The 10,453-nt window shown below is 28.6% G+C and overlaps 1 long non-coding RNA gene across 1 annotated transcript; it reads right to left on the minus strand.

Moving 5' to 3' along the window:
* Positions 1-4,364: 4,364 nt before the first annotated feature.
* LOC107016233 lies at positions 4,365-8,304 on the minus strand. Its single transcript, XR_001456436.2, has 2 exons — positions 7,973-8,304; positions 4,365-4,536 (listed from the first exon to the last, which is right to left on the minus strand). It is a non-coding gene; the product is annotated as an uncharacterized LOC107016233 (long non-coding RNA).
* Positions 8,305-10,453: the final 2,149 nt, after the last annotated feature.

Below are 10,453 nucleotides of genomic sequence, written 5' to 3' on the forward strand. Positions count from 1 at the left end.
TATATATATATATATATATATTCATATGGATACTACATATAGTACTCAGTATGTCTTACTTTAATAATCATTGCAAGCTATGGTCTTGTCATGTCAAATACAACATTTGATAAAGAAAACAACATCCCATCTACTCGTAAAACTAATCATGAATACAACCACACAAAAATGATATAAACAATACAGGTAAGAACTTAGATAATCATGTCAAATTCTACATACATGAGTAGTCAGTACGGGGTTAACACATTTGCATAGAGACACACATAAGTATTTCATGCTTTTTCTAAATGAATAAAGTATTCTTCCTCTTATAAAGAAAAGGAAATTATAAATCGCATTGCGAAAGGTGGAATAATATATATTAGAAAGCCGAACAATAGCACATTTACAAGATGAACATCTACGTTTGAAGAAGAAACCTATAATAAATTGGCTTTTTTGAGCATTTTCTTAAGAGTGAGAGGGTGAAGGTACATTGGAAAAAAACTATTCATATCATACATATCTTGAACATTTAATACTTTGAAGAATATGTACTTTTAACATATTTCTCCCACCATATTTATCTATGTAGGAGTTGTTGGTTACAACTTATCTTTTATCATATCTGCATATGTTAAAAACCATCTTAGATTAGATTTACTATGCTGCAAAAAGATTTAACGAGAACCTCAACCATTTTATTGTGCAAGCAGATATATCGAATGAGCAATCACTGAAGCTCCAACACAACTATATGAAATGTTTGTAGCTTCCACTGGAGACGCTATATACTTTTGCATAAATATTCATGCATATAATAGTATATTGTTTTTACATCTTCTTGTGTTAACCTGGATAAGGAAATGATATCTGCAAGAAATGGAGTGTACTCATTCAGAGCACAAGATCAATTTAATCACGATTTACCATCATTGGTAACATGTTATAACAATCCGTATTACTTTCAACTATACTTCTTTGATACAGGCAATGTGTTGATCAACATGATATCAAATGTGAAAGAAGGAATACTGTTAGAAAAAATTGCAGAAAAAATCAAATAACTAATGGAGAGAAACTCATATGCGCAAATATTTCGCCAACTAAAAGACCAATCAAGTTTCCACAATATCCAACATCACATTGCTTAAAATGCCTCTTTCGACGAATGAGTGTACAACAAACACTAAGTAAATAATGTTGCAACAATTTGGAAAGATGGAAACGATCCAAATATACCTTCTAAGCAAGAAATAATTGTTCATAAGCATTCAGGGTACAAATATAGAGTCAAACGTTATTACGGTTGTATCCTTTGTTCTTCTTAAGAGGTGATGGCGTATGACATCAAGGAATATAAAAAGCAACACAAAAGACAACCTCAACAAGAAGCGGTCATTCCCCAAGTCTAATTAATGGTATTCCAACATTCATATCAGTTGATGCAATATTAGCCAATGAGGATAAAGGTAACGTGTACCACCTTCCACCCTCTTATGCTAAAAATTTGTTGACATTCTTTACAAGTTGAATTATGAAAATTAAAAATACAATATGGGATGATTATTAAAAGTCATAAAAGTATTTTAAAAAATGAATGTTACTACGAACAATGTATTAGGATTAAAACTTAGGGCATAAAAATAGGACTAACTGAAATTTACTTAAATATTACAAAATATTAATTACCTTCCCACCTGATCCTTATAGTTTAAGTTTGCCCAAACTTATGTGAAAATAATCAGTTTCACATTAGTTTTGTTTCTAGATATTAGGTGTATAACACTTACTTATCAGATTACATAAAAATAGACAAAATTGTAACTTTTTAAAATGCATTTCAAAAATGCTATTACAATAGTTTCCCTCATGTTAAAAATTATGTACACTCTTTTCTTATATCCAAATGCTACTACCACTAAGGTATATAATGCAAATATTTTTGGTCAATTACTCCTACTAAAAATTATTGTACATTCAAGTCAATCAAAAGACGTAGTATCCATAACACACCAAAAGGAATATCAGAGAATAGGACATATATTTAAAATTATCATACAATACAATATCAGAGAATAGGACATATCTTTAAAATTCATACAATACAACTTTCATTGTTGGGTTTCAAATGTGTAAATGGAAAATGAAGAGTTGCGACTTTTATGAAAAGTTGTGACTTTAATGAAAAGTTGTGACTTGTATGAAAGGTTGTGATAATTCCAAAAGATTGTGACATTTCAAAAAGTTTGTAATCTTTCTCGTAAGGCACAATAAGAACATTTTCACACTACCATTTATTTTCTAGAAATTGAAGGATTTCCTTTAATTTTTAAAAGAACCAATTTCTGGACTTCCTCAAGGGGAATAACTTCCTCAAGGGGACACTGTGCATTCAGTGGGCTTGATCTTCTTTTTGTTTTTCCAGATTCTGGTGTGTTATAGATTTTAGATTTATGAATTAATTTTTGTTCTTCTGTTCTTCACTCGTTTATTACACTTTGGTAACTTCGAGTTTTTTCAAAGATTGTTGTAATCAGTAAGATTCTTTAAACAGAGATTGACAACAATTCTTCTTTAAAAAAAATACTTCGTATAGTTTTTCTAATCTTTTTCTGATTCTAGTTTCTACTAGTTTTAATTTTCTAGTTGTGACAATATTCTTAAATTTTGTTGTGTCTTACAAAGTTCTTCAAAGTTTTGTTTTATGGATCTTAGGAATAAAAGAGAAATAACAATCTTGAAGAAATTCTTATATTATTGGTATTTGTTGTATTCTACTAATTGAGAAAAACAAATCATGAAAGTAAAAGATTTAATGTACTATTTCTCCATAATTCGATGCTTTTTTTTAGCAAGGCACTACTAGAAATTTGATCTATTGTCACAATTCATGTACGTTGCAGTAGACTTCCCCACCGTAGCCATAGATCTAATGTCACGATTAATGCAACCTGTACAACAGATCGTGTAGCAATAGACTTGTTGCTACGATTACGTGCGACGGTTCAAAAAACTATAGCAATATACCCATTGCAACGGTTTTCAATTTAATAAACGGAAAAGGGCCCAAAATACCTTCAAAGTATTGAAAATGGTACAAAATTACCCTCCATCCACCTATTGGCTCCAAAATACCCTTCTCACCCACCTATTGGGTCCAAAATACCCTTGTCATCCTCTTTTTGGTTCAAAATTGACCACTTATTTAACGGTTTTATATTTAAACGATTTAAATATTTTTTTAATATGTGGCGCTCAACTATTTGTTATAATTTAACTTATTAGTATATTTTATAAATCAAATCATTACCCACACATTACTAATTAAACCCCTCCAAATTAATAAACCCGTCACATTATTAATGAAAAAACAGAAAAGCTACTACCAATTGAGTGTTTTTTAAAAATTTGAGGCGAAAATATCTATAGAAGTAATTATCATACATTCAAGTGTCTAAATAAAAATTACCGATAAACTTAAAAGTCTGACTATGTTCATCTTAAATATTCTTACGTCTAAATTATGTGATATTACTTCATAGGTAACTTTTTTTTCAAAATAATATATTAAAGATTTTAAAAAAACAAATCATAAATATTTATAAAATTATATTTAAAAAAGTGCATGAATTAATTCAGGATGTATTACTTCTTTACCTTTAATCATAAATTTATAATTCAAGCTTGAAAGAGAATCTTATTGAAAGTGTCCTCCTAAATAAGCGGCTCAACCTAAATTTAACTGGGGCTTCAATTCGAACTTGAATAATTTTGGATGTAATTTTCAGGAATCTATAATTTCATCGTGTTTTAGCAGTGTTTATGACGATTTTGATATTATAATTGGATTATTAATAAGGTGGAGTTTAGTTAGTAATGGGTGGGTAGTGGATTGATTTATAATTATACTAATAAGTTAAATTATAACAAATAGTTAAGCGACACGTATTTAAAAAAAATATTTAAATAGTTTACATATAAAAATGTTAAATAAGTGGTCAATTTTGAACCGAAAGGTGTATGACAAGGGCATTTTGGAGCCAATAAGTGAATAAAGGGTAATTTTATACTATTTTCAATACTTTAAAGGTATTTTAGGCCCTTTTTCGTTTAATAAATTGCCAAAGATTAGTATCATATTGGTACAGTTATGAACCTTCAGAAAAAAATTTATGCGTCTAATTTTTTTGAGGCTATTGCTATAGGTTTTTGTTCTATTCAAAAACCATTTCATTCTTTGCGACGATTGTTATAAGCTATTTCTATGGGTATTACAGAGTAATGCAATAGCTATTACATGGTAATGCAACAGTTATTATAGAATANTATATATATATATTATTGCAGTAATTTTATAACATAAAATAACACATAAATAGTTCATGAAAAGAAATGTTCATTACCAATTATATAATTCAACATCCATATAGGCTAATATCAATAAAACAAACATACAAATATTTTTTTCCAATGCAAAAAAAGGTGAAACACAAGCACCACACATCAGCTACTATATCAAGTCTTCACTACTGCTTTCATCGCCTTCATCACCTACATACAATTACAAAAAATATAAATAATTTAGCAATTTTTTCGCAAAAAATCTTAATGGCTGCACAAGTCATATATTACAAAGTTATTACTCTTTATCTAAGACAGACATATAAACTCAATAAACTCAAATAACATTTAACTATATATATGGAGTATGGACTAATCTCAACCTTTTCCGCAACTTCATTGCTGCGTTGGAAGTCTATAATCCCAAAATGAATGCATGTATCTCATCCCAACAGGAGACAGTGTAAAGTATACCATATATCACCCTCCAACCAGAACAAACTACCTTCAACTAGTGCTTTCTGTTTTGTTGCAAAACCAGAGAACAAAGGAACAAAAGAAATACTAAATTGGTTGCCTTCATGTATATGTATCGTTCATGACTGGTAATCTTGTAACATGATATTTGGTAAACTAGAGAGAGCATATGATAGTGCCAGTAAAATAGTTCAAAAATAAAGACTCCATATCAAATATAAATGCGATAAAGGATAGTCAAAAGGAGTAGTTACAAGTGTGAGAAAAGTGGGTAGAGATACAAAGAGATTTTGACTCCATTATCAAATATAAATGCGATAAAGGATGGTCAAAAGGAGTAGTTACAAGTGTGAGAACAGTGGGTAGAGATACAAAGAGATTTTCATTGAATGCAGTGCCTAAAAAAGTAAGAACAAATTTTACAGAATGGTTGTAGGAGCAACAATCTTATATTGAAGTGAATATACTGTCTATATATCCAGAAGATTAAAGTTCAATAAGTTACAAACTAATATGGATATGCAATCGAACAAGATTGGACAAATCTTGAAACAACTGCATCAGATTGGACATAAAGGATAAAATGAAGGTGCTTAAAGAGTATAAGGTAGAGATAAAATCAAATATAAGGAGGCTATCTGAAAAATCCTATGATTTATTGGAACCAATGCGGATTTAGCTAATAATAGAAGATAATGGAAGCAAAGGAACCATATGGGTATAGGCTCACAACAGCCACCCTCCATTGGCACTCCAACAGTGTGTTCAGGGCCTTCAAAAGCTCACGAATCAGTTGGAAGTCTTCAAGTGCAATCATATATATTGAGAGGCAAACTATACAGCTGACTTCCTATCTGAATGGAGTCATAACTCCGATATTCTACAACAATTTTACACCTACCAGCAGCTACCCATGTGGGCCAAAGGAAATCATGTTTTAGAAAAATTTAGAAAGCCATTGTGAATTCTTATCCTATTCAAGCAGACTATTCTATGTGTAATATTCTTTTTGGATAGGTTTAATTTGCGGTGTTTCAACACAATTCACCACAAATAAGCTCCACAATTTAGTATATTACACTTCAAATAAAAATGCAGATTTCAGCACAATCACATTTTCAGAGCACATTCAAAAATTTCTGCAGATTTTAGCTAAGATTCAAAAACTGCATAATAATAATCTGCACAACTCAACATAATCTGCACAATGCCCACATCTGCATTGAGCACGCAAAGAAAGTAACCAACTGAACCTCCAACATAAACTGTACTAAACTGTAATAACTCATGGAAGGTCTTTGGTTTAACCCTCCACATCACCATCAATAGGAAAATGAAGAAGAAGAGCAAGAAAAAAGAGTCGCGATAGAAAAATAAACAATAATAGTAGACCAAATACATCAAATTGTGAATTTTTTTTTGGCCAAACGTGTAATGATTGTTGTATAAGCTGAACTTTTTTATATGATTCTCTTTATAGTTTAGACTATCAAAGAAATCGGAAAGTTGATGATTGCACCAATACATACACACTTAATTAGAAGAGTTTCACCTATCCTATGCATGCTGCTCTCACAATAATAAATTGCAACAGAATCATAAATAAATAGTGTAATCTAAATCTGAATCTACGCAGCTACCCCTAAAATGGATATTTTCATCAAAAGGTAGAGGGAATAAATTCAAGAATTAAATTGAGTGAAATTCTCTTAGACTCTAGCATAAAAATTCTTCCAATTAATGCATATATAAACAAATATACAAAGAGGAAGAAGAAACTTCAAGATAAACATGTACCTTCACTAAATAACATTACTGATGAAACCATATATTTATAATAGTAATAATAATAGTTGGGCTAACTCTAGGACCACTGGACCGTTATCTATTAAGTAATAGACATGTTCTTTTAAATAACTGTTATTTTCTCATAATCTCTTCAAAATAATCCATCATAAAAATAAAAGGGGTCAATCAATAAGAATAAAATTATCACAAGATTATTACTGCTGATGCATAGATGAGACTATAACTAGTAGCAGTAATTATTACTCCATGAAATTTATTTTCTTACTAGACACAAAATTTAATGCTCTTTAATATACATTAACTACAATCAAGTTGGCCTAAGACTATATTTATCTCGACTTGGCAAAAAAATTGGCCTAAGACTATATTTGTTGTTTCCAGTATTCTACACTATCTAGTCAGATTGGATTGTCAACAAACAAATTGTAGAAATAATAACTCACAATTCTGTAATCTGTATTCACTAGTATGATTTTGACTTACAGTCGAAACATGAATCCAAATATCAATTAAGAGTAGCGAGAGCTTTTCCAAAATTATGTGTTGCTACTCCTTCAACTAAGTTATCAACTCGTCCAGTGACTAGTAATGTTGCTGCATCATTTAGTATCTAAATTTTCATTTATACAGATACATGACATGATTAGTAGAAGTTCGAATTCAATACATTGACACATGAAATCACCTCAGCTTAAAAGTTTTCAATAACAAGTAATCTTTCTAGCAAATCTGATATGGTAACTTAAGGACAATAATAATCATTCTTAATAAGTAGTAAGTAACAGATTGTCTCATTCAAGTAAAACACTTGTAGTAATAACTTATACACTCTCCCATCCATCTCTGTTCAACATCGATTAACAATGTTTTCCCTTTGGACGTTGATTGTGAGGACAGTCTCGATTTCCAAAAGACTCTGCGTATTTTTTAAATGTAAAAATTCATTTTGGTCTCTTTGTGGGTGATCGTGAAAACAAACAAAATTTGGACAATCCTATTTAGTGAATTTGTAACTTGAGTTTTTTCAAATGTGATAAGTTCAGCATATTCAGTTGAATGTATAGAAAAAAATGACATGTTTCTTAGACTTCTTTTTACATGAAATATGTCTTGTGTGTGATTTTGAGGAAAACAAATCAACTACAAATCAAAATTTCTCACATAAAACTGAAATTCACCCGACTTTTTCTTGAGAGTTCTCAAATCTTCACCAAACAGGAAATACAAACTATAACCCTAGATTAGAACAAATAACATAGATTTAGGACAAACCCATATATTATTCTTTAAGATTTTTCAAAAATCTTTCAATGAGGACATAGAAATCATTAACTAGCAGGAAAACATAAAATTTGTTCACCTTTACATCCAAGAATTTTTTGTCGAAAGACCAGTGAAGCTTCAAATGAAGTAAAAGATATCAATGCCCAGAATTTTGTTGTTGTTTTCTTCACCAAGAACTTCGCTGTTGTTTTCTTCAGCAAGAATTTCGCTGAGAATTTCAGGACCAGAACGACATTTGGGAAGGGTTTTATATTAAAGGGAATTGTTCTTTCAGATTTTATAATGAAATAAAAAAAAACATTAATTACTTGAGTAAACCCGTCAGATTTTTCTCTCTCGCTTCTTTCTCTTTTTTCTCTCCTACATTTTTTATTTTCTCTCTTTCTCACTCTTTTCTTTTTGTTGCTCTACCTCTCTTTTTTTCTTTTCTGATGTATTTTCTTTTTGTTGTCTCTTTCCCTCTCTTTCTGTTACTTTTTTTTCTTTTGTTTCTATTCTTCTTTTCTTTCGTAGAATAGTCAATAATTCATAAAATAAATAAAATTTGTATCAATAATTAATTAAATAAATAAATAATTTAATCACAACAAATGAAGAGAATATAATAAATTGCAAAATGAATTAAACTTGAATTAAAAATATATAACTCACATATTAAAGTTGAATTAAAAATGTATCACACGCAATGATCTATAGAGTAAATTAAACTTGTATTAATAATGAATTAAACAAGTAATCCAATAGTAATAAATAAATCAAAAAATTGTAAAATAAATTAAATTGTTTTACAATTGTATAACACAATATTGAAGTTGAATTAGAAGAGAACGTAGAATAAATGAAAAACGTAACTAATAAAAGACAAGACAACGATCTATAAATTGAATTAAACTCATATTATCCATAATAAAACTTATATCATATGTATCTTATAGATTATCTTTGCTTTTATCACTAAGATAATAAATTATTTAGACAAATAATATAATTGTAAATGAAGAAACATAATAAATTGTCAAATGAATTAAACATGAATAAAAAATATATTACACACATTAAAGTTGAATTAGAAGCGAATTAAATACGAATGCAAAATGTAGCAAAAGAAAGAGCATTATGTAATTTGTAAATTGAATAAAACTTGTATCAATAATGAATTAAACACGTAATTCAATCATAACAAATCAGCCAATAAACTGCAAAATGAATTAACTTGTATTAAAAGTGCATACACAAATACTTAAGTTGAATTAAGCATAAATAAAAAAAATTAATTAATGAAACACCATACAATGATTTATAGAGTGAATTAAACTAAACTAATAATGAATGAAACAAGTAATCTAACAATAACAAATAATAAACTACAAAAAAATAAATTAAACTTGCATTAAAAATGTGTTACACAATATTAAAGTTGAATCAGAAGAGAAAAAATAATAATAATTGAAAAATGTAACTAATTAAATACAAGACAATAATTTGTAGATTGAATTAAACTTATATTATTCATGAATAATACATGTATTATATGTGTCTTATAAATTATTTTAGTTTGTATCACTGAGAACATGAGTGATATTTGCTATATGTATTAAAAGTGTGTTACTTTATTTTAGTTGATATCACTAAAAAAAAGAAAAGTTTGTAGTATGTATTATAAATGTATTGTTCGTGATTTTAATATAATTTTAGTAAAATTATGTAACATATCTAATACAACTTTATTACAATTACAATACCTTTCCATAAACTTTTGAAATTTCTATCTGAGTACATGATATTCTACAATTTTCTATTTTCTCTATTCCTTTTCTTGTCATGTTTTTGAATAAAAATAGTGAATATTGAAAAAAAATTGATTAAAAATCAATTATATGAAAAATAATAAATAAAAAACAAATAAAAGGAGGAAGAGAGATTGACAGAGAAAAAAATGGATGAAGAAGTAGAAAAATATAAAAAGAAGAGGAGGAAGAAAAAAAGGACAGAGAAAGAGGCATAGGAAAGTCAACAGTACACTTTTTTAATTCTTAAAAATTGTTATATTTAGTTAGAAAAAATATATTGACATAAATGGTAAATATTTTTTTTATATGGTACATTTATGTGATTTACCCTAAAAAATGATGCTTTGAAAAATTAGGGGAGGGAAATATATATTTTTGAGTAAGGAAATATATTTAGAGATAAATATAATAACAATAACATTTTCCTTAAATAATCGTTGTCACAGTGTCATCTACTACAATGATTCTAAAATATGTAGCCATAGAAACTCTATAGGGACAATTATAGGGATGTTGCAACGGTTCATATTAAGAATTGTTATTAAATCTAAGGATATATTGCAACAGTTATAAACGTTGTAATAAGCAACCTATTGCTACGATTGTGCAACCGTTGCTACTTAAGCGTTGTAGTAAGTCAAACTTTTAGTAGTGAGGTCCAAGTGACAATGTACAAAAAAAAGTTTTTGATGGTATTCTAGTTAAAGATTACACCAGGTAACCTTCTTATTATTTTGTCTCAAGAGGGAAATCGACAACATTGATTT

The sequence above is a fragment of the Solanum pennellii genome, chromosome 4, assembly GCF_001406875.1.
Source record: "Solanum pennellii chromosome 4, SPENNV200".
NCBI classification, from domain to species: Eukaryota; Viridiplantae; Streptophyta; class Magnoliopsida; order Solanales; family Solanaceae; genus Solanum; species Solanum pennellii.